Source organism: Musca domestica, unplaced genomic scaffold (assembly GCF_030504385.1).
Source record: "Musca domestica strain aabys unplaced genomic scaffold, Musca_domestica.polishedcontigs.V.1.1 31, whole genome shotgun sequence".
NCBI classification, from domain to species: domain Eukaryota; kingdom Metazoa; phylum Arthropoda; class Insecta; order Diptera; family Muscidae; genus Musca; species Musca domestica.
The window spans coordinates 1380700-1406971 of NW_026712309.1; the positions used below are offsets into that span (position 1 = coordinate 1380700).

Below are 26272 nucleotides of genomic sequence, written 5' to 3' on the forward strand. Positions count from 1 at the left end.
AAGCGAGGAACCTCATTTTTCAAACATTCTTAGGTGGCGCGTGCTGAGTGCGATGTTGCTGCGATGTTGGAATGTCCAAGGTCTGGGGCCAAAATGTTTGCGGGCCCAAGGCTTTAATACACCCTCCAGAATATTTTCGCGTTAATATTCGGCATTTATTCTGATGCCACGGTCGACTAATACGAGCGGAAAACGACCATCGGCTGTTATGGCGGCCCACACCATCGCAATGGCCTGCGCTTGAGTTCTGATGGCCAACCGAAGGTGCACATTTTCAGCTGACCTCTTTGGCAAGCAAACACGATCATTTTGTTTGTTTACAAACTAGAAAAGCTGGACGACGAATGTTTTCTCATCGGAGAAAACCAAATTTGGCAGTTCACCACTTTCGGTCAAGCTATCAACTCTTTAGCTCTTTTGAGTCTATGGGTTGCGGTGTAAGTTCTTGCACTTTTTGGAATTTCAATGGCTTTACCCCGAGCTCATTTTTCAGTATTTGCTGAATGGAATATTGCGATATGTTCAGTTCACGAGCCATTTTCGGCGCTGCGACACGGATTTCGATCAAGTAGCTTCTTTACTTTTCGAACCATTTCTGCTGATGTTGCTGTTTTCTTCCGTCCACTTCCTTGACGTCGGGCTACGCTACCAGTATCACGATAACGACCGATGGTACGAGACACAAAAGATTTATTAGCATATAAATGCTGGAGTGCTCTAGCGATAGCCACTTGTGGTTTTCCAGCCAAATATAAACGATTATGCTTAAATTCCATCACGAATAAATTTTTTTCTGGAAAATTGTCATCGAAATGTTTTCTAACGCTTGTACATAATATAATGAGCTGTCACTGGGATAATTTTAACAGCTATCGGACGAGTGGCTTAGAAATGACAGCTGTCTGAATTTGGTTGTATTAGAAAAATCTTCAAATTCCAAATATAGGGATTTAATTGGGGTATATTACAAAAACGGCGACTCCTATAAAATTTCCTCCTAGAGGGATTCATACCTCCTACCGCCTTCAAGTACAAATTTTTAGCTTTTCCAAGGGCAACGTGGCTGCAACTTTCTAGGCTATTTTCTGCAAGGGGGCTTAATATGTTCTAAAAACTCCACAAGTCAGACAATGTAGACAATTCCATTAAAAATTTGATCGGAATATGTATCATTATAAAGGGGATATTAAAAAACTTGGACCCATACAGACAAGTTTGTGCCAGAGTGATTGGTACTTTAATGGATTCCTCATACGAAAATTTTGTAAATTATAACAGGCGGCTATACAACTCAGAATTTTACGCTGAAGAAGAATATATACTTTGATGGTTTAAAATTATTCCATTACAAATGGAATGACAATCTTCCACATATCCGCCGTAGTACATTGGAGGGCTTAAAAGGGCGATCCGACGCAAAATAGTTTTAAAAAATCTGGTGTTTGGAATTCCATTTTTTGAATCTCTGAGTCATCCGCAAAATATTTGTAAAAAATCCCGTTTTTTGTCATTTATTGTCCTCTTAATTATTTTTATTATAAAGCAGAACTTCCATAGTATATCGACAAACTAACTTAAATTTGACAACTCATTTTTCTCAAAACCCCCATTAGTTGAAATGCACTTACGCACAAAAAATAACTTCACAGTTTTATGAGTTACAAACATATATTTAAATATGTTTTAATATTACACTTGAACAACACACTAAACGAAAGAGGAAAACTACTTTGGGATTTCATTGCGACCATTCGCATTTTTATGGATACATGTACGCTGGCTCGTTAAATGGATATACAACCATGCCAATTACCAGAGGATTTTAACTTTAACTTTTCAACTCAAAATTTGTTTTCGAAAAAAATAAAATAAATGAAAAATAAAAAAATGAGCGTACACACGTTTAGATGCAAAAGCAACGACAACGAAAACTATGGCGAGATGATCTGATGGTGGTAGTTGGGATAGGAGCGTAAAAAAACTACTGCTTCAACGAAAGATGTATACAGACACATAACAATTCGTGTATGGAGATGAGGTTTACACACCAAGGATGTCACACCAAACCTATTTTTTGTTGTTTTTTTCGCACAATTACAAATACTAATACCAAAGGAAACACATACATATGCGTATTTTTATACCAATAGCATTTTTTACACATACCACCTCATATTCCCCACTAATGGTCTTTATTTTGGGTATGGAGGAGGAGCAAAGTGTGAGTGAGAATATTACAGAAAATTGTTGTTGTGGGTGTAAGAAAAATTGGCTCGGGGCGTTGGGGAGGGTCATGTTGTCAATTTTCTGAAGGTGGATGTTATTGTTGAGGGTTTTTTCTCTCATTTCTGTTTATGCTGAATGAGCAACATTTTTGTTTAGAATTAATTTTTTTTGTTAGGTTCTGTCACCAAGGAATTACAAGATTAAATGCAATGGAAATGGTTTTAGCTGTGTTACAATACAGGGTGAGATGAAAAAACTGCAACAAACTTCAGACTGCAATCATCTCTAAGCCACTCCGACGGCTGTTAAAATTATTCCAGTGACAGCTGTTAAAATGCGTAAAAAATCATTTTGGTGAGAATTTTCCAGAAAAAAAGGTATTCGTGGTGGACTTCAAGGGTGATTATATTTGGCTAGAAAACCACAAGTGGCTATCGTTAGAGCACTCCAGCCCGACATCAAGGAAGTGGACCGAAGAAAACAGCAACATCAGCAGAAATGGTTCGAAAAGTAATAAAGCGACTTGATCGAAACCCGCGTCGCACTGGCCGAAAAATGGCTCGTGAGCTGAACATATCGCAATATTGCATTCGGCAAATATTGAAAAATGAGCTCGGGGTAAAGCCATTGAAATTCCAAAAAGTGCAAGAACTTTTAAAGCCATTGGTATTCTCCGATGAGAAAACATTCATTGTCCAGCAGTTTACTTGCCATAGAGGTCAGCTAAAAATGTGCACCTTTGGTTGGTCACCAGAACTCAAGAACAAGGCCATGGCGATGGTGTGGGCAGCCATAACAGCCGCTCGTATTAATCGACATTGACATGAGAATAAATGCCGAATATCATCGCGAAAATATTCTGGAGGATGTATTAAAGCCTTGGCACGCAAACATTTTGGCCGCAGACCTTGGACATTCCAACAGTACTCAGCACGCGCCACCCAACCATGTTTACAAAATGAGGTTCCTCGGTTCATTTCCAGCGCACAATGGCCACCAAAATCTCCGGATACCAATCCGTGAGACTACTGTGTCTGGAGTAGTTTGGAAAGCAAGGTTGGTACTAAAAAATATCAAAGTGTCGATCATCTTAAGCAAGCCCTTCACCGGGAACGGACCAAAAAACCGCAGAGCAACATTCGGGCAGCTTGTGATCATTTCATTGGCCGTTTGAAGGTCATAATTCGTGCCATTGGTGACCAATTCGAACAAGTCAAAACTTATTCTAAAATTTGATGCTATTTCCTACATTTTTTTGCTTCCATTCAATTAAATTTAAAAGAAAGGAAAATTATGGCTTTTGACTTTGTTGCAGTTTTTTGATCTCACCCTGTACTTGTCGGAAGGATGTAACAAAGGTGGGTGGTAAGGTCATTTTAAAGGTACTTCAATATGGGTTTTTATGTCTCAGAAAATTATAAGTGCCGCAAGTCACATTTTGTGGTTGAGCGAAGGGAGGAACCCTTTCACTTCACATTTAAAAACTTTCAATTGCATTAATTATAAAACTCTAGACTATGAACTGAGTATGGGGTGGTTTTTTATGCTTAGGCTCATATTTTATTTATTTAATTTTTTTTTTGCAATTTTAGAGAAACTGATTTGATTTGTGATTTGTAGTCCATATTCAACTATAACATGGTATATGTACCACCTCCTCTCCCTTCAGCACTTCCCTCTCACTAATTCCTAACTTAATTGGTGTTACTCACTATAATTAGAACCTAAAGTGTCTGGCAAAACTAATCTAATGTTGTTTCGTTTTTATTTATGATATATGACTTGATAATTATGTCACGTTTGAAAGGTTAATCGTAATACTTTCACAAAAGTTTTCGACCCCCCTCTTCCCCTTTCCTTGGTATTCAACGTATGTTTCCCAAAATATGCTATGGCATTCATAAATCATTGTTTGTAACAATTATGAAGGGTCTTTCGTTTTGTTGTTTCTCGGATAAATTACAGTTGGCCCCCAATTCATTTGTCTTCGCCGCTGTTGTTTTTTGTTCAAAGACAAATTATTTGTTTTTGTAAAGGAAGCATTTTGTGTCCTTGCTCAACGACTGCTGCTTAAGCACACACACAGCAGCAGCAGCAATCACACTAGTCTAATTTTGGTAGCATTTATGATTTAGTTATGGCGTGCTAAAATAATTTGACAGTTGCTAATGTAATTTTTGTATTTTTTTTTCGAAATGTTGGAAGTAAATGGTAGTGCTATGTTTATAAGTGAGCTGGGTACATTAAAAAAACATTGCTCAGTCAGGGTCTAGGAGATCTTTACTAAGAAGTACTATAATGTCCTCTTTTTTTGTCAAAATTAAGTTTGGGCCGGCCACAGTTATGATACCCTCCAAGATGTAGAAAGTAACACTTTAGAAAATTAATCTACGTTTCGAAACCATCTATTCTACAATGTGGTAGGTGGGCCTTTATACAGGGTTGCCCATATTCGAAGGACCTTTGGGCCCTTTGGGCCCATTCCAATCGACGAGGCTTGTCCGCAGGCAACATTCTTTGCGTCAATTAAATTTTGTACGGGAACAAATGCAAATCAATGCGAATAATCCGTTGTAAAGTGGACCGAGCCATACCCAACTGGTGAGAACGGCGTTTTTGGGATGTTCTTGGGGACCTCTCAACACTGGCTCGTACAGCAGCGATATTCTCGGCCGATCGCCTTGGTCGACTTATATATGGCTTAGAAAGAGCCTTACCAGTCGAAAATTTTTCGTATAAACGCTTAATGGTGTTCTTAAAAGGCGCAGTTCGCACATCTCTGTCAAAAGTTATGGCGTTGCCAGATGGGTCCGTCGAATATGGACAACCCTGTACACCCCATTACGAACCTCAAATTCGCAATTTCTAGTAATGATCTTGAAAAATGTGACTCGAATTTTCAAAATCCTTCTGCAGGTTACATTAAGTATGGGCAATACGAAAATGTGGACCAGTATAGAATATTTCCATACAATTCCAATTCAATGAGGCTTAAATACCGATTACATCATTTTGAGTATAGAGAAGTTTAGATTACTTGCAGAATCTATATTACAACAGAGTAGTAGTAGTAGACCTAGAAAAAACGCCCAGACGAAACGGCTCAAGAAATAGAATCTTGAAATTTTGCACAAGGCCAGTCTTGGTGATAAGGCTGTGTTTTTGGACAGATATGAGCCATTTGGTGCAGAGTTAACTGAAATCTGTGGGATCTATATCCAAATCTGAACTGGTACAATTCGGCGGAGGTATTTATGGGCTGTATCTAATATCTGGTGCCAAATATCATTCTTGTGGGGTGCATATTACGAATGTGAGGGACCTTTTCACCAAATCGGATGAACCATATATGGGAGCCATAGCAATATCTGAACCGATTTTCACAAAATTTGATGTACTTGCTTCTACACTGAATTCGGTCGCATATGCCAAAATTCAGGTAATTTGGACTGATATTGGCCATTTGGTGGACAATTAACCCGAAATCGATTGAAGATATATATGGGGGCTATACCTTGAGCCAAACAAATATTGTTTTAAAAATTTCATCTCAATCGGATAATAAATGCAACCTGCATTTTGTTCACAAAAATACATGGACAGACAGACAGACATGCATAAATCGACTCAGAAAGTGATTCTATGAAGATCCCCAAAAGTAACTATGGGTCTGTCTCGCTTCCTTCTCCATGTTACTGCACAAAGACATAATACCATTACCACTATGTGGTGTAGGGTATAAAAAAACCTGCACCCAATTATAATTGTGTTGTCACACAATTTTCCATGGAACTGTACTCTAGTATCAGATTTAAATTTTCTAATTAATATTTTTCATTGCAACAGAACTTTGCAAAATTCATTTTGAATTCGAAGAAAGTTGTTATAGTTTTTCGAATTTAGTTCTACAACATCCATTGTGCTGCATAATATGGAACTCTCAGGTATTTGTTGACTTATTTGTTAGTTGAGTTTGTTTATTGTTCTCACTTTGCTGCTACTTGTTCAATTAAATAAATTTCATTATATTTAAATAGTTATACATACTTGTTTGCTGTTGTAGCAAAAACAAAAAAACTTCTGCAAATAAATCATTAAAATATTTCCAGACCATAGCCATGCATAGAATCTAAAGTGGCTTGGGTGAAAATCTAGCCACCAGGTACTTGTACCCATGCTACTACTGCTGCTGCTGCCACTGATGATGATAATAGGCTTAAAGAGCAGCGACCCAATACAAGTGAACACTCACACACACACACACACATACCTAGAATACAGCAACAAGAGCATACATTAAGAAATGAGTAAACATGCAACAAACTACTCATGAAATCAGGCAAAAATTATCCTGGAATTGTTTTTATTTGTTTAGGTGCTCTTTTTTTTTCTTTGGTATTTCTGTTTAAACCAGGATTCTATGAAATATAATCACGCAACTTTCCAAATACCCTCACCACGAAGTCACACACAGTTTCAGTTCGGGGAAAAATAGCAAAAAAAAAAAAACTCAACAGCATGACGACTGACTGTAGTGAAATTTTAATAACAATTATAATCAAATTTCTGACTCTTCCCTGCTGGGTTTGAGCAAGGATAGACAAAATAATAGTGGAGGATAACCAAATAGCAAGCAAACAAACAAACAAACAAGTGCAGAAACGACCATTCAAATTGCCAGAGCATTAACACACAAAATTGCCGCAGAGAGAGAGAGAGAGAAAGAACCAGTTGGAAAGCTTAAAATAATTATTTCGCTCGGCTATGGCGAATAATTTTTTTATGGGCAAACAATTACTTGACTGGTAATTTGACTTAGTGTTTTTATGGTCAGCGGAACAGTGGGTTACTAATTATAGGGGACATAACAAGGATATACAATTAGGTGGAAGGTATAAAAAAGTTTATTTGCTTAAATATGAACAGCGATCGATGAGAGTATTGCACTGATGACCAAATGAAAATAATATGGCACGCCAATTTCAAAATTAGAAAGTTAACGAGAAAGAAAATCTCTTCATTAGCTGGGGAAATTAGTAACGAGTTAAAAAGCAGGAAGTTCGACCGGGCCGAACTTTGAATACCCTCCACCATTTGGAACGAATTTGGAAATTTTCAAAAAATAAAATTCTCAAAAAATTTTGTAAAAATTTTAAAAATACCGAATATAGCCGTTATATTAGGGTCTATACGACGTGGACCTACATAGGCATTGTTTGTCATAAGCCATTATCATATTCAAATTTGAGACATGAAATAAACGGGGAATAGTGTAGCTAAAATCATCAAAATATCGTATATAGGGCGGTACCGTTATATCGGAGCTGTGCGAAGACCTAAACCAGCATAGACAATTTTCTGTCACAGGCTATAGTATCCATTACGAACTTCAAATACGAAATCTCAAACAATTTCGGTGGGTATTGTACCTAAAATCGTCAAAATACCGAATATCGAGAGGTTATGTGGAGGCTATATGAAAACGTAGACCTACATGACCCATTTACGAACTTAACCTGCCTACTGGAAAAATGAACATGTGTACAAAATTTTAGCTTTCTATCTCACTTCTTTCGCAAGATAGCGTGATTACAACAGACAGACGGACATCGCTAAATTGACTTAGTATTTTACGCCGATCAAGAATATATATACTTTGTTAGGTCTGTAACGGAATGACAAAGTTAATATACCGGTGGAGGGCATAAAAATAAATTTCATTCTGTTTTGATGGGTAGGTATTTCCAATATTTACTATTGAATGTTGTAAATGCCGATTTTTTCTAGAAAGTTTACGGTCAGCCGATTTTAAGCCAAACATGTACCATACATACCAAAATACATGTATCATATTCATTCTTTCGTAAGCCATGTACAGACAGACAAATTGAGTGGCTGAGTTCGTGGCCAAGACATTCAAAAACACAGTAGTGTTGTGACGTATGAGTGTTATAATAATTTCCATTTCATATCACTCATACGCAACGTTTTCATACAAACGACCCCAGTCCACAAAACTAGATTAGGAACTAGTTCGTCTAATCGAACTAGAATGGCACAAGTCTAGAAATCAGTCATTAGCCCTATGACGAGCTTTCAAAATATGAACTGCAACTATATGATATCCTACACCACTATGCGTATTTATTAGAGCTCCCGTGACAGAAAAAAATTATATTGGGAATTTATGTGAAGTAGATCATACCAACGATGAACCTCATTTGAATGCGTATCATGGCTATAGAATAGTCATAATTTGGGAACTATATCCAACTCTGAATCGATTTTGAACAAATTTGACGGAGACTTTTGTAACTCAAGTACAAAATAAAATTGATGTGTAGTGCATGATATGACTTCGATAAGGATTATATAAAAAAGTATTTTTTGGATATATACCAGACTCAGTTTCACCAAATGGCAAAATTCAATTGAATATGAAAAAATCTATTCCATTTGGGCTTATATTAACTGGTGGACAATAACCATGAAATCGGATGAAGATGTAAATCGAAGGTACAAAAAAACCTGAACCCATCTCTATAAAAAAAAATTCGTAGGTATTTTCGTGCAGCATCTAATGCCCGGCATCAAATATCTTTGTTGTAGAGTGCATGTAACTCATGTGAAAGACTTTAACACCAAATCGGATGAAACATCAGCTATAGCTATATCTGAACCCGTTTTCATCAAATTTGAAACACTTATTTTTAGGCTGACCTCCGTCGGAGGTGCCAAAATTCAGTCCACTTTGGCTGATATTGGCATCAAATACACAATAAACATGATATTGGATAAAGATATATATGGCAGCTATATCCAAATTTAAAGCGATCCCGATAAAATTTGACAGATGTATTTTTGCGCTCTATATGTTATCTGGTGCCAAATTCCATTATTGTGGGGTGCACAATACGCATGTGAGAAAAGGGGATGCAAAAAATTTCATGTACTTACTTCTAGACTGAATTCGGTCGGATGTGCCAAAATTCAGGTCGTTTTGACTGATTTTGGCCATTTGATGCACAATTAATCCGAAATCGGTTGGAGGTATATATGAGAGCTATATCTAAATTTGAACAAATACTCGCCAATTTCAGAAGGGTTCGTCCTTGGACAAAACAAATTGTTTGGGAAATTTAATATAAAAGTATATATATTCAAGATCAGCATAAAATGATAAGTCGATTTAACGATGTCCGTCTGTCTGTCCGTCTCTCTGTTAAAAACACGATACATCCTACCTTATTTGACGTAGAGCTTCACAATTTGGCAGAACAATTTTTATTGTGTCTGGGATGGTTGGTATTGAAATCGGTCCACTTTCTGCCATATAACGGTACCTCCCGATATTCGGTATTTTGATGATTTTAGCCACATTATTCACCGGAATTGTTTCAAATTTGGTATTTGAAGTTCGTAATGGATAGTACAGCCTAAGATAGAAAATTTTCTGTGCAGGTTCACGTCTTCGTATAGCCCCCATATAGCGGTACCTCCCTATATTCGGTATTTATTTATGATTTTAGTGACATTAGTCACCGGAATTGTTTCAAATTTGGTATTTGAAGTTCGTAATGGATACTACAGCCTAAGACAGAAAAATTTTTGTGCTGGTCCACGTCTTCGTATGGCCCCCGTATAACGCTATCTCCCGATATTCAGTATTTTAATGATTTTAGCGACATTTTTCACCGGAATTGTTTGAAATTTGGCATTTGAATATTCAAATGGCTTATGACAAATGTTACCTACGAAGGTCCATGTCGTCGTATAGACGCTAATATTTATAACAGCTACATTCAGTATATTTAAGATTTTAACAAAATTTTTAACGTATTTTATTGTTTTTGAGAATTGTCAAATTCGTTCCAAATGGTGGAGGGTATTCAAAGTTCGGCCCGGTCAAACTTACATCTTTTTTATTTATTTATTATACCCTCCACCTTGGAAAGGAGGGTATATTAACTTTGTCATTCCGTTTGTAACATCCCTAAATATTCGTTTTAGACCCCATAAAGTATATATATTCATAATCAGCATAAAATTCTAAGTCGATTTAACGATGTCCGTCTGTCTGTCTGTCCGTCTGTCTGTCTGTCTGTCTGTCTGTCTGTCCGTCTGTCTGTCTGTCTGTTGAAATCACGATACAGCCCACATTATTTGACGTAGAGCTCCAAAATTTAGCAGAGCTATTTGCATTGTGTCTAGGATGGTTGGTATTGAAAATGAGATATATCGGTCCACGTTCTGGTATAGTCCCCATATAACGGTACCTCCCGATATTTAATATTTTAGTTTTTTTTACCACATTTTTTTTACCGATTTGTCTAAAAATTGGTATTTGTGGGTCATAATGGTTTCCAGCTCCGGTGGCGGAACATTGCATGTATGGGTCCATAATTTGGTATAGTCCCCATATAACGGTACCTCCCGATATTCGGTATTTTGATGATTTATGCCACATTTTTTCACGGATTTGTCTTAAAATTGGTATTTGTAGGTCATAGCGGGTCCCTGAGCGTGTGGCAAAACATTGCATGTATAGGTCCACGTTGTGGTATAGCCCCCATATAAAGGTACCTCCCGATATTTAGTATTTTAGTTTTTTTACCACATTTTTTCACGGATTTGTCTGAAAATCGGTATTTGTTAGTCATAATGGGTTCCAGCTCCGGTGGCGAAACATTGTAATTATAGGTCCACGTTTTGGTATAGCCCCCATATAACGGTACCTCCCGATATTCGGTAATTTGATGATTTTTGCCACATTTTTTCAGGGATTTGTTCGAAAATTGGTATTTGTTGGTCATAATTGGTTCCAGCTTCGGTGGCGAAACATTGCATGCGTGGGTCCATGATTTGATATAGCCCCCATATAACGGTCATAATTGGTTTTGTTGGTCATAATTGGTTCCAGCTTCGGTGGCGAAACATTGCATGCGTGGGTCCATGATTTGATATAGCCCCCATATAACGGTACCTCGCGATATTCGGTATTTTGATGGTTTTTGCCACATTTTTTCACTGATTTGTCTAAAAATTGGTATTTGTGGGTCATAATGGGTTCCAGCTCCGGTGGCGAAACATTGTAATTATAGGTCCACGTTTTGGTATAGCCCCCATATAACGGTACCTCCCCATAATCGGCATTTTAATGGTTTTTGCCACATTTCTTCTAATGTTTCTTTTACCCTAAGGTGGAGGGTATTAAAAGTTTGGCCCGGCCGAACTTAATGTTTTTTTACTTGTTTATTTTATTTTTTTTTTATTTATTTTTTTTTTTAAAGTTTAAAAGCATTATCCAAACGGTCTTACTGGTAATTGTTGTTTAAAGTGGAACATGTTTGAACTCAAATACTATTATATAAACATTTGTTCTTTTTTCAATGATAGGGTGTATTAAAAGATTGGCCCGGTCGCACTTAATGTTTTTTTCTTACTTGTTTGATTGCTGGCACGGAGATTAAAAACCGTGGCCTTAATTTTTGTAGTCTGACGTTTACACTCTGTGGCACCGTTTCTCATTACTGGGTATGATAAAAGTAAGTCATTATTCCTTGCAAGTTGTTTAAAAAAAAAACTTATTTTATTTAGCATACTGGTTGTACAAAATACTTTGTACATACTTTTGAGTGCGATTGAGGCGCTCGGAAAATGTAGCAATAACAAATAAATGTTCTAAAATTAAATATTTCCCAGCCGCCATAAAATATCACATGTGAAGAATTCGGTGATCTTGTGCGCTGACGCATACGATAATGTGTGAGATAATAAAGGTTATGACCCACACGCACAGATATTGATGCGTTCAGTAGATGCACAAGACCACTTGAATGATATGTCAAGCAGCCCTGCAATGTTCTCCATTCAATATTAGAATACATAAGAACAATTGTGTGGCTGCGACTAGGTTAAGTTAGATTAGTTTCAGTAGTACGTAAGGAACATATTTTAGAAATAAAATTAGAATTGAATCAACAGCCTAACCATTCGGTTGGTTTTCTCTTCTCAATCATTGGTCAATCGAGCCTTCACTTTTGTCAAAGTGAAACGAATTAGCGACCACAAAAAGAAAATAGTAGGAGTTTTCCCCCACCAGTGGTAAGAGACTCACTACAAGCAGAAGTAGCTATTCTTCAAAAAAGAGGAGAATAGCTACCAATAAAAATCCGTTGACGGATAAAATTATAAAGAGCCATAAAGGCAAAATTTAAAAATATATATTTAAAAAAAAGACCCACGGGACAAATTAAAAAAAAAAAAACATAACAAAAAGAGGACCACAACAGTCCCACATAAAAAATATACAAATTTGAAAAGAGGACAGCAAAAGTCCAAAATAAAAAAGAAACAAATTAAAAAAAAAATAGATAAAAGCCAAGAAGGCAATATAAAAAAGTTTTGAAAAGAGGACAAATGAACCCATCTAAATTAACCAGTTACGACGGTACTTGAGGGTACACCAAAAATATCTTCCAACCCATATGAAGACATTGTCCTGTGATGTGGATATGTGTATGTTGTAGCAATGAAGCTTTTAGCAACCCGGAGTCGCAATAACACAGACTTGGACATCGATGAAGAAATCGAAGATTCGATGAAACCCCCATTACGATGTACACTCTCGCTGAAATGTGACTATTTAACTTGGGAAGAGCAAATGGAAGAAAACAGACAACTTAACTATGTCGAAACAAAGGAAGATTACGACAGAGAATTAGAAGATGGTTTGCACGAACAAATGCAAGCAAATGAAAACAAGTTACAATCTCTGCAGGGACAAGCAATCGAATTGCGTTCTCAACTAACAACCGAAGTGGAAAAAAGTGAAATGATATTGAGAAATGCGAAGGCCCACGAAAAATATCTGCTCGCCAAATATGAAGAAAACCTGAGGGCCAAAGATGAACAATTCGAAGAAAAACATCGTGTTCAGAAAGATCAATTGCGACATCTGAAAACGAAGTTAGAGAAAGTCAATGAAAAATTGGCTAGCTCGGAAAGAGCGCGGCAAGTCTTGGAAGCTGAGAAAGATGACCTGCCCAAGCAACTAGAAAGTGAAAGAAAGGGGCATAATGCTGTTAATCTAAAACAGATTCGATGTTTAGAAGGAAGTATTGTGAAGTGTTTCCCGCCGGCAAGTCCTCATTTTGAGGAACGGAAAAAAGAAGAAAAGCCGCCACGCACAAAAGGTCCAAAAATTGTCGACGAATGTGGAAAATTAGCAGGAAAAGAATGCATCGATGAAGTAGAAAAAGCCAAAGAAATTTCTCTGGTTCCGGAAGTATATTACCAGAGAGAAATTAATTACAAACCAACATTAACCTTAAGAACGGAAGCAGAGCGTACCATGGAGCCAATGGTAATCCTTTCCGACGTGAATGATGGCGGTCTGCATAGAAGGACTATGAATGCGGTATGGAGAATGAAGCCGGCAGATAAAGGTGGTGGCATTGGCAAGAAGGATTGGGCAAAGAAATGGAGTCGTTTCCTGGAAGCAGTTACTTAATTGAATATTTATATTGTTTAAGCATGTATAGTTAGTTTTCTTTTCACATTTTTATATTTAAATATTTTATAGTTTACATTTATTCAACTTTATAAAAATACAGTCCACTATTAACATACGCATTTAAGCCGCCCGAGAGAATGTACAAAATACTTTGTACATACTTTTGAGTGCGATTGAGGCGCTCGGAAAATGTAGCAATAACAAATAAATGTTCTAAAATTAAATATTTCCCAGCCGCCATAAAATATCACATGTGAAGAATTCGGTGATCTTGTGCGCTGACGCATACGATAATGTGTGAGATAATAAAGGTTATGACCCACACGCACAGATATTGATGCGTTCAGTAGATGCACAAGACCACTTGAATGATATGTCAAGCAGCCCTGCAATGTTCTCCATTCAATATTAGAATACATAAGAACAATTGTGTGGCTGCGACTAGGTTAAGTTAGATTAGTTTCAGTAGTACGTAAGGAACATATTTTAGAAATAAAATTAGAATTGAAACAACAGCCAAACCGTTCGGTTGGTTTTCTCTTCTCATTCACTGGTAATGCACAGGGTGTGTGGTTGTCTTATTAGTAATGTTATTGTTGTTGTTAGAAAAAATCTACTTTTTTCTATGTATATATGATATGTTTTTTTTTTTTTTTTTTTTTTTTTTTTCAAAAACTCCTTGGTGTATATCGAATTAAAAACCATCTGCCTTCATCGACGTGACCTAGCCCAAAATGCTATCAAAAATTGACCTAAACGCCAAATCAAACATTGAAATGCTCTAAAAACTCTGTTCTAGTCTCTTTGTTCGGCAATCCTCTTAGGAGTAAGCGAAAACAAAATTTCAACACACATTAATGAAAAAGTTTACAGTTGTTTTGCTATTTTTCACAAACAAAAAGGGATTTTTCAAACTAAAAAAAAAAACGAAACTTTTCTCAACTATCCCAAAACTGACAATATTAACTACAACCATTTGAAAATTAGCTTTTGTTTGCTTCAATGGTTAAAACTGTCAAAAAGTTGAAAATCGATAAAAATTACTTTTAGCTTTCTCCAGTTGACATTAATTACACATTGCCATGCAGTGACACGAACAAAACACGCCAACACATACAGTGACACGTGTGAATCTGCTTTCGGAGGGAAACTGTGTTGCAAACTCCTCCTACACAGGAAGTTCTATCTTTTTTTTGGTGAATTAAGGCGAATTCCTTTATTACGTGCCATTTGACAGAATTGTTTCGGGCTGCTTCTGCTGCTAGCATTGTAATTGTGTCTGTTGACAAATAAAATTCCAATTTCAATAACTTCAATGTTATGGGGGGGAGGGTGCTGAAAAGGAAACTGTTAGGGAAAAGGTTAACAAAAAAAAATAAACTTTCTTCAAGCATAGTTGAACGAGTTGAGAGGAAACTTTTTTAATCTTCTTACAAAAGAGACGTACACAGACACACACAGCAAGAGTTGAAATGAAGAGGGCTGGTGGGGGCTAACAACAAAGACAAGCTTCAAACTTTTCACTTAAATAGCCGGAAAATTAAAACACTATAACAAGTTTTGTTCTTCTTCTTCCTCCTCGTCGTCGTCATTTTCGTTTTCTTCGCCTTCGGTGAATGAAACTAAAGTGGCATTTTGTTATCACCATCTTCATTGCATTCGGTTGCTGGGGAAACAACAATTTAATGACACACCCGCAACCACATTACCCACACTCACACAAACGCACACGCAATATTCTAACCATAGTTTTCCCCCCTAGTTTTGCGGTAGGGAGTGTTTGCTCTAAGACAAGTTGGTATTTAGTTGATGGCTGTTGTTGCCCTAGCTTGCCGGTGGTGTTGTTGTTGTTGTTGCTGCTTCTGGTGTTGGTGTTGAATTGAGGAACTTAAAACTGCTAAACTTGAAACTAAAACAAAAGGAAATCTCTATTGACACAAACTTAGCAAAGCCGAATGAAAATGGCACTCGGAAATAAAGTAGGTAGTCGAAAACAAACCGGAAAAGGAGGTAAACCACGTAAAGATCTCCCCCCTTAGAACACGCACACAAAACTTGGTTAAAAGGTAAATATTTATGTTGACAATTTGAAATCTTCCTCTTCTGGTTGTCGGTGGCGTTCTTCTTGCAAAGTTATTGATAGTTGAAACAATGATATGCATTTGGTATGGTTAGGGTTTCTGGGGGAGGTGATAAAGGAAATTATGGTAATTTAAGGCACAATTTATTTGCCTAGTTAAGCTTTGACTTAACAGGCATCGGCATTTTAATATACTGGATCAAAATCCACCAATAGAGAAATTTTATTCACAATAACTTTTGTACAACAGAAATAAGACACGTATATCTCAGAAATTATAATCGGAGACCATTTAAATATAAATCTATGCCAAGTAAAAATTCTAGAGCCTCCTGAAGCGAAGGAAGGAAGGAAGGAATATTAACTTATGTTACTCATTACCAAGTAATAAAAGAAACAAAACCGAGTGCTCTAAGTTCGAAACGCATCATGGGGACACACGATAAAAATAAGTCGGCTATTTCAAAAATCACTTAAATGTTGAGTTCCCCTACATGGCCGTCACAAATTTTTGTTATCTTATCAAAGCCGCAAAATTATGAGGCACTATTAAATGGATACCAAAAATTTGATGTAAAATGGATTATTCTTTTTTTTTTTTTTTTTGTTTTTGGCTTAACTATAGTTCAGTAAAAACTTTCGGATTTTTATAATCTATAACCACATAGTGGTAAGGGTATTATGTCTTTGTGTATTTGTTTGTAACATGGAGAAGGAGGATCATCATACAATCACTTTCTGAATTGATTCATGGATGTCAGCCCGTCTGACATTTAGGTACCATTTATAATCCGATTGAGATGATCCGATTGAGGTGAAATTTTCCAAACAATATTTGTTCGGCTCAAGGACGAACCCTATTGGAATTGGTGAGAATCAGTTTAAATTTAGATATAGCTCCCATATATATCTTCAACCGATTTCGGGTTAATAGTGCACCAAATGGCCAATATCAGCCCAAATGACCTGAATTTTGGCACATTCGACCGAATTCAGTCTATCAGTAAGTACATCGAATTCGGAAAAAATCGGTTCTGATATTCCATATATAAGTTTCACCCGATATGTTGTTTAAGTGCCTCAAATTCGATATGATATGTGGTACTAGATATCTTATAGAGCTCGGAAATACCTTTGCCAAATTTTATCGAGGTCGGCTAAGGTTTGGATACCCAAATGAACAATCCCAGAAACAAGTATTTCAAATTAGGTGAAAATTGTTTCAGACATAGATATAGTTCCCATATATATGATATATAGGTGAGATGAAGAAACTGCAACCAACTTCAGACTGCTATCATTTTTAAACCACTCGTCCGACAGCTGTTAAAATTATTCCAATGACAGCTCATGATATTGTTTATAAGTGTACAAAACCATTTTGTTGAGAATTTCCCAGAAAAAAAGTTATTCGTGATGGAATTCGAACGTGATAGTATGATTTTCGTTAGAGCACTCCAGCATTTAAATGTGAATAAATCTTTTGTGTCTCGTACCATCGCTCGTTACCGTGATATGTTACCGGTAGCGTAGCCCGACGTCAAGGAAGTGGATGGGAGAAAACAGCAACATCAGCAGAAATGGTTCGAAAAATAAAGAAGCGACTTGGTCGAAATCCGCATCGCAGTGGCCGCAAAATGACTCGAACTGAAAATATCGCAATAATCCATTCGGCAAATATTGAAAAATGAGCTCGGGGTAAAGCTATTGAAATTCCAAAAAATCCAATAACTTACACCGCAACAGAAAGAAAATAGACTCAAAAGAGCTAAAGAGTTGCTTCGCTTGACCGAAAGTTGTTAACTGCCGAATTTGGTTTTCTCCGATGCGAAAACATTCGGTGTCCAGCAGTTTGTAAGCAAACAAAATGATCGTGTTTATTTGCCAAAGAGGTCAGATGAAAATGTGTACCTTCGGTGGTAGTGATGGTGTGTACCACCGGCCATAGTGATGGTGTTCAAAGAAGTTCAAAATGACCCATGGGGTCTTCCTTACAAGATAGTAATGAAAAGGGTAGGTAACCGAAACTGTATACCAGGAATAAAAAATCCAGAGTGGGCACGAACTATTGTAACCACACTATTCCCGAAAAGTGCTATACCACGAGAAAGTATACCACTTGAGGAAGAACAAAACGCACCACGGTTTACCGTGCTGGAAGTACGCCAAGCCTGCCAAAAGCTTAAAACAAAGAAAGCACCAGGACCAGATGGAATACCAAACGAGGTAGTCGCACTTCTTGGAAACATGTGGCCTGAACTTCTCTTAGATGTTTTCAACAAATGTCTCGATACGGGTATTTTTCCAAGTGCATGGAAAAAGCAACAACTTGTACTACTCCGAAAAAGCAATAAACCATTGGACAACCCGTCGTCCTACAGACCACTCTGCATGCTCGACACCTGTGGAAAGCTTTTAGAAAAATTATTACTGTATAGGCTAGAAGCAGAAATAAACAGAAGAGGAGGATTCTCTGGCCTGCAGTTTGGATTTGTTAAAGGAAAGTCTACTGTAGATGCTATAAAGGAAGTGGTAGAAACATCAAAAAAATCCATGGATCAAAAACGCTTCTGTGCAGTTATCACCCTGAATATTAAAAATGCATTTAACTCGGCTGACTGGAACGTAATACGACAAACGCTTAGAAAACGCCAAATTCCTCATTATCTAGTGAAAATGATCGACAGTTATCTAGAAGATAGAATTCTGCTGTTTGATACCATATTAGGAGTCCAAAGCTATAAAATCTCATCAGGCGTACCTCAAGGTTCTATTCTTGGGCCATTTCTCTGGAACCTGATGTACGACGATCTGCTAAATATGAATCTACCGAAAGGTACAAAGCTTATTGGATACGCAGACGATGTGGCACTATTGGTCGATCAACCCACAACACCACTAATAGAAATAGTTGCGAATGACTGCCTCTCACGAATCTCCAGGTGGCTGACATCAAAAAGATTATCACTCGCTGCTCACAAAACAGAGGCAATTATAATAACTAGGAGACGTGCATTCGTCAATCCGAAGTTAATGGTGGACGGACATGAGGTCACCATAAGCAAAAGTTTGAAATATCTGGGAGTATTTTTGGACTCCAAACTGTCTTTTGAAACCCACGTTAAAGGAATTGCAGAAAAGGCATTATCAACAGCAAGCAAACTAATACGCCTAATGCCCAAATTGAAAGGTCCAGGACAACTGGTCAGAAGATTGATAATAACGGTTGCTTATGCACAAATGTTGTACGCAGCTCCTGTTATTAGTGATGCCATTGCGAGCAGTAAAAAGTTGACTAATATGATTGAGAAAGTACACCGTGCATGTCTACTTCGAGTTACATCCGCATACCGAACAGTGTCCACCGCAGCACTGTCGGTATTATCTGGCATACCACCAATAATCCAGCAATTTGAGGAGAGAAAATATGTTTACGACCGTCGGAAATGCCTGTCATGCATTCATAGTAGCCAAGAGCTGCAGCAAATAAAGATGGAAGCTAGACGCATATTAAGCCAAAAATGGCAAGAAAGCTGGGAAAACTGCCCAAAAGGACGACATACATTCGAATTAATCCCATTTATAGAAACATGGACAAAACGAAACCACGGAGAACTTAATTTCTTCCTGTCCCAAATATTTAGCGGACATGGAAATTTTGCCACATACTTACATAGGTTTCATATTAAAGAAAATCCAATTTGTACAGCTTGTGGACTATATGAAGACACCGTAGAACACACAGTCTTCAGATGTGAGTACAATGAAAGCAAACGGCTTGCACATAGAATATGTGTCAACAATAATAGCTCTTTAAAAGCAACAGTAATAGGAATGCTGGAATCAGAAGAACAATGGGTGAAATATACTCATTATATCCAAGATATAATGACGGCGAAAAGTCTTCACGAGAGAAGACAACGAGCGAACCCCTAATCATAGTATGAAAATGTGGATGGGGGAGTAGATAAAATATGAAGGCATAGACCAGTCAATGAACTGTACCCCGAAGTAATGCGAAAGCGGTCCCGGGGTATTGGTTCCTGTGTAGGACCACTATTGGTAGCATGCTACCATTACGTCTAAAAAAAAAAAAAAAAAAAAAAAAAAAAAAAAAAAAGTGATGGTGTGTGGTGATGGCCGCCATAACAGCCAATAGTCGCTCTCCGCTCGTATTAATCGACCGTGGCATCAGAATATATGCCGAATATTATGGCGAAAATATTCTGGTGGGTGTATTACGGCCTTGGGTACGCAAACATTTTGACCGCAGACCCTGGACATCCCAAAAGAACTAAGCACCTTCGCAATCAGCACGCGCCACCCAAGAATGGTTATAAATGGTCACCAAAATCTCCGGATACCAGTCCGTTGAACTATTATGTCTGGAGTATTTTGGAAAGCAAGGTTGGCACTAAAAAATACCAAAGTGTCGATCACCTCAAGTAAGCGCTTCGGCGGGAATGGCCCAAAATACCGCAGAGTAACATTTGGGTAGCGTGTGACGGTTTTATGGCAGTTTGAATCCGTTCATGCCAAACGTGTCCAATTCGAACAAATCTAAACTTATCCTAAAATTTGATGCTATTTCCGACATGTTTTGCTTGCATTCTTTAAAATTTAAAACAAGATGTTTGACTTTGTTGCAGTTGTTTATCTCACCTGTACTCTGTAGTACCAATTGTTTACAATAAAATCCTAAAAAAGATTTGTTTTCTCAAACCCGAAATTCTTTACATAGAGCTAAGAGTTTCGCATGTAGGTCATTAGCAGGTTTACTGAAAATATCCGTTCTTAAGCCCCAAATCCGGTACCTTGAATTGGAAATATTTCATGTAATTTAATATTGAAATGTGTTCTGGCATACTGTTAAATTTTATGAAATTCGTGCTAAATTGTTCAAAATATTGTGTTCATATAGATAGAATTCTGAAATTAACTGCAAAAATTTATTTAGTTTTCTTTATGAGAATTTAGATTTAAAAAATTGCACGTTTTGATTACTTAAATGAAAACAATGATATCCAATTCGAAAGACGTAGAACTGGAATTCTGGATATTATCTTAAGAGCCACTTCTATTAAATTGGGTCCAAAAGCGACAGTATGTATGAGCATTCTTACTGAAAAGGTTCATAATCATAGAAGTTATTAAAAAAATCATTCTAAATGTCAAAATTTTGTAATTAGAGCAAAAATTCGGAAATTTCAATTAGCTTTAGTGCTTGAAAAGGCACCAACTATTGTACTTTAGAAACTAGAGTCCTGAAACTTCTTATGTTGTTAATCTGAAATTTGGTATGCAGTTTTCCGCAAGTACTAAGGGACAAGCACTAATGCTTAAATTCTCTAGTTTATGATCAAAGATTTCATAAGTTGTGTATGGAAATGCCAATCTGATGTGCGGAACTTCTAGGTTTTCATATCGGACATCTCAATATAGTTTGACACATTCATTCGCATTTCAGATTTTATTAAAGTTATTTTAAAAGAATAATCTCAAAATACTTCCTCAACTAAAAAACAAATCCCATTTACTATTTTCCACGATTTTCTTGCCATTTCAGCACCCAACGACAACAACAATAACAACAAAAAGATGTTATGTTTAGATTTGCAACATCATAAAGGAAATACGCTTTAATTCCCTCCTTAAAATGTCACGAATGAGCTCATGTATGAGAGTAAAGCGGAAACATGGAACACATTCCCACACACACACACACACCCACCCACCAAAGGTAATGTGGGTTTTTGCCAATTTAACTAGAAACCACACAACCCCGTTGGCTTATTTTTCTTCAACTTCTAAACGACACCAGGTAATTATGCATATTTAATCAAAACTTTCTTAAAAAAAAACACACAACCAACAACACGAAATAAAACCAGCAAAACACCCACCACGTCTATGTCACGTCACTCAATTATATCAGTCACATACAGAGTCAATTTCGAAAATCCGGAGAAAGAGAGAGCCACACTCACACACTTTAACACAAAATGTTTCCACTTCAGCCTGCATAAATAATTAGACTTACAACAGGAGAGAGAAAAAAGAAGAACAAAAATAAAACGTTACAACAAGAAATTCTAAGAATTAAAGTAAAACCATTTTAGTGAGGACTAAGATGATACCGGTGAGAAGGTGAGAGAGAAGGGGGCATGTGGTGGATGACTTGGAGAGTCAAGTTAAGTGTAATAAAGCTAAATTGTTATACAAAACAGACAATGTTTTAAGATGAAGCCTTCAGACATTATGTGCAACACTATGCCATAAACCTCCTGCAGGATAATGCATGCATGAATATGCCTTAAGGCATATGTCACTACATGGGTGAGTGAGTGTATATATAAACACTTCTCTCTTTTACACACACACCCAAATGTAGCTGCAACATAAATTATTAATTTATGCATGAAATTAAAGGTAGAACATCTTCATCCTCTACTTAGGCCGACAGACACAAAACTAAGTGTTTGTCTACATTTAGAGTAAAAAGCATACTTTGCATAATTATATATGCAAACATATTGGTTTTGTTGTTACGAATAAGTGGGTATGTGTGTTTTTTTGCTTTGAGCACTACAGAAGATTGGTGTGTGCAATTTATACCAAGTGCTTCATGTCGTATGGGTGTTTCCAAGATAGTGCAATGCTATCCTTTTTTTATAGAGGAATATTTGGTACTAAAGATACGAATGGGAAGAATAATGCATAATACAATATGGTAGTTTAAGTATCGGCATCCAATTCCAAATAAAAGTATATTGTTATCCTTGTCAAAAAAGAAACTTAAATTAAAACCAAATAATTTAGAAAATATTGCTCAGAGTTTCAAAATTAATAAAACTCCATCTCGATAAACAATATGCCAACACCTATCCTGTATTGCACATTTTTGTTCAAATCTTCAAAATATAATATTGATGTATTTTTTTCACTATACATAAACTATTGAGCCTTATCAAAACTCTATATATTATTCTTGACTTTAACAGAAAATGAACCTGGAAGCCATTGAAGTCTCTATTTTTCAAGATACCCACTTCAAAACTTAAAGCAGGCAAATTGTAAGCAAGACACCGAGACAAAGTATATCTCAGCAGTTAGGTTATAGGATATGCAGTTGCAATTGAAACTGTAACTACATCACTCGGAGACCTTTTGGTTCATTGTGATCATCCCGCGTGAAAAAGAAAAGGACGAAGGAATAAAAGAGGTGATAGATATTTATAGTGAAACAAGAGGATGAAGAAAAGCGTCGAATAGAATTGTGTTTTATCTTCGGCACCAGCTCCAGTAAATACTTCTTGCGAAATTATAACTGACTAACATGTGCCCGCTATTTCGTCAACGAAAAATCTACCTTAAAATTTTGGATTTGTTCCAAGAGTTTGTGTTAGGGCTTTTTAATACTCAAAATGCAGAATTTGTTCAGTTTGACAAAACTTTTTTATCAAAACTTCATGCATCGTACATAATTTTTAGACTTTCAAGGTTTTATACATAATTCAAGTTTATAATAATGGACATACATTCAATTTTGCTGTCAAAGACTATTTCAACGTCTCCATATGTAAACCCTAAAAACCAACAATGATCTCAAATCAAATTCCAAATTTTAGTCAATCCCTTCACTCAATACTAAATTTAGTAACATTTAATAGGCATATCCAAAACAGCAGCAGTGTCCAAAATTGTACTTTTTGAACAATTATAGTATGCAATTTCAAAACCACCACTAAATCTAAACACCATATACCAACAGTGACATCTGTATCAAATTACAGGATTTCAGCTCTATCCCTTCACCCAGTACCTAATTTAGTACCATTTAGTAATTTTCGTATAAATATAGGACCAAATATTCCAGATACCACCAGAGAGCTCAATATAAAAATTGAGAATTTCTGGCCTATCCCTTCCTCCAATACAAAATTTAGTGCTTTTCATTCAAATATGCGGCCCATTTCCAAACCACCGCCAAATTTCAACACAAAGATACCATCAGTAATATAAGTATACAATTTCAGAATTTTATTACTTTCCTTTCACTCAAATATAGTATGATTCAGTACTTTTCTTAAAATTATAGTACACATTTCCCAAACCACCTAGTACATGCCTACACTTGAACAGCGACCCTAATATAGAATTTCAGATTTTAAGCTCTATCTGTTCACCATTGTACCAAGTATACTACTATTCAGTGCACTTCGTAACTTTTTGTGCACATGTAGTACACATTTCCAAAAACTCCTCTTTATTATAAACCTACCACCAACAAGGATCCCAATACCAAAATTTCTAGCTCCATCCGTTCACCCTAAACCACCTGTACAAAATTTAATGCCATTTAGCATTTTTCGTACAATTAGTGTACACATTTTCCAAAAGTACCTCCATGGACGTAAACAACGACCCTAATACCAAATTTCACATTTCAAACAATATATGTTCACCCAATACCAAGTTGTACCAAATATAGTTCTATTTTGTACTTTTCGTGCACTTATAGTACAAATTTCCAAAACTATCCCTTTATTACAAACCTACCACTAACAACTGTAAAGTTTAACATTTTTCAGCATCATCCGTTTACCCAAAATGCACGCTTAGTACATATTTCCAATACTACCTTCATATCTCAAACTTACTTTCCAATATAGATTCTCATACCAAAGTTTTTAGCTCTATCCGTTCATATAATACCAAATGTTGATATTTTAGAAGTCTAGTACCATTGTAGAACAGTGCTTTTCCAAAACCTAGCATAGTATCAAATTTCACATTTCACATCATATCCACAAATAATAGTCGAGGACTAAACCAGAACAAGTCGTGCCATAGAATAATTTTGGAAACCCTTGTATTGTCAAAAGTATTAGAGTCTGTCAACAATGCCACGTTGTTTGAGGATGTAGGAACAGGGTCCTTACTGATCTCTTATAACGCATATAAGGACATACACGATGTAAAGAAGGAGGCCGAAAGCTGTAAGAGAAAGCCTCTAAATCAAGAAACATCCCAGACCGGTCTTAGTATGATTCGTACTAATGCAGCCACAGAAGACATCCTCATATACAGTATTGTATTTTGTCCTCGGAGTCCATCTCCATCCATTGCAGCTGTAAAATATCGACTACCTGGATAAACCAGTGTAGTTTTGGCCCAACGACGTTCGGGATTATGCAGTAGTCTCAATTCGTATTGCCCTCGAATTAATGAATATGTGTGAAATCTCTTCCCAGCATGTGATACAGTCCCCCACAATACCCTGAATCATTTTAGTTGATCTATTAAACCTAGCCAACTTAGTCTGGAAAGTATCAATTCGACAATCAGCTGCATGGGCTTCACATCCCTCTCTCTCTCTCTCTCTCTCTCTCTTAGTGAGGTGTTACACCTTAGGTCACAACACCGAGTTGAGAAAGCAACTACATATCGAGCAGTAGCTCGATAAACACCAACCACTGCTTTGCGCCTAAAACAGGGGCCTCTCTATAGCCAGCCTACATCAATCGTTTTAGGGGCTGTAAACACCCGAATGACCTGAAACGGATGTCATGCAAAGAGAATGAGGATCGGAGACCGTTATTTCCCATTATGGTCGTTTCAAATATTTTGTACCCTCTTGTATAACCATCTGGTTAAAGATAAATATAATAAAATGACATTTTATTCAAGAAAGAATTACAGACATTAATAGATGATTTTGAGGGTAAATAGTGCCGAATTCAGGAAATACAGCTCCATAGAAAAATGGGGTACAAAAGTGAAATTTTCAAAAGTCGACTTTTTACACAAAAATCCCATTTGCCAAATTGTAGAAAATTAGATATGGTAAAAATCTTCAAAAATTTTAAATATTTCTGAACTCAAAATGTGTCGATGAAGGTTATGGCTAGTGAAGAAGAGGTTTGAAGAGTTTGTATGTATATATATCATCTTGTATGGTACAAAAGGGGTTTTTATGACAATTATGCATTTGAATAAAATATATTTTCGAACTTAAACATATGAGGTTTATTAATAAATGATACCCTCTAACTAACATTCTCTTTCTACACGATTTGTATCTCTCGAGGGTTTGAACGCTAATTTCAGGTGTCGGCCACTTCTATTAGTTTTCACATAAAAAGCAATTTTGCTTAGTTTTTCGAGAGATTTTAGCGAAATATGTATTTTTGGGGTTAGTTGTTTCACCTTGGGTCTCAGCATTAAATGCAGCGTATTTAATTAGAAATTGATTTTATCTAACATACGTGTTTGAGTACCTCCTCGTAAATTAAAATATATAAAAATAAAAATATAAAATGTTTTTTTATTATTTGTTGCCAGTCCCATAATTCTTAGTTTTATCAAAACTTGCAACGTGACAACCCTAACATGAAATGGTACCCACAAAAATATGCATAATAAAATAGAAGACACACTTAAGGATTTTT

General features: G+C 36.5%; 1 long non-coding RNA gene across 1 annotated transcript in view; it reads left to right on the forward strand.

Moving 5' to 3' along the window:
* Positions 1–26272, forward strand: part of LOC101900233 (uncharacterized) — a 329862-nt gene that overhangs the window by 178001 nt on the left and 125589 nt on the right. The window contains exon 9 of the long non-coding RNA XR_009342681.1: positions 21388–21642. This is a non-coding gene — a long non-coding RNA (uncharacterized LOC101900233). The remainder of the gene's footprint in view (positions 1–21387; positions 21643–26272) is intronic.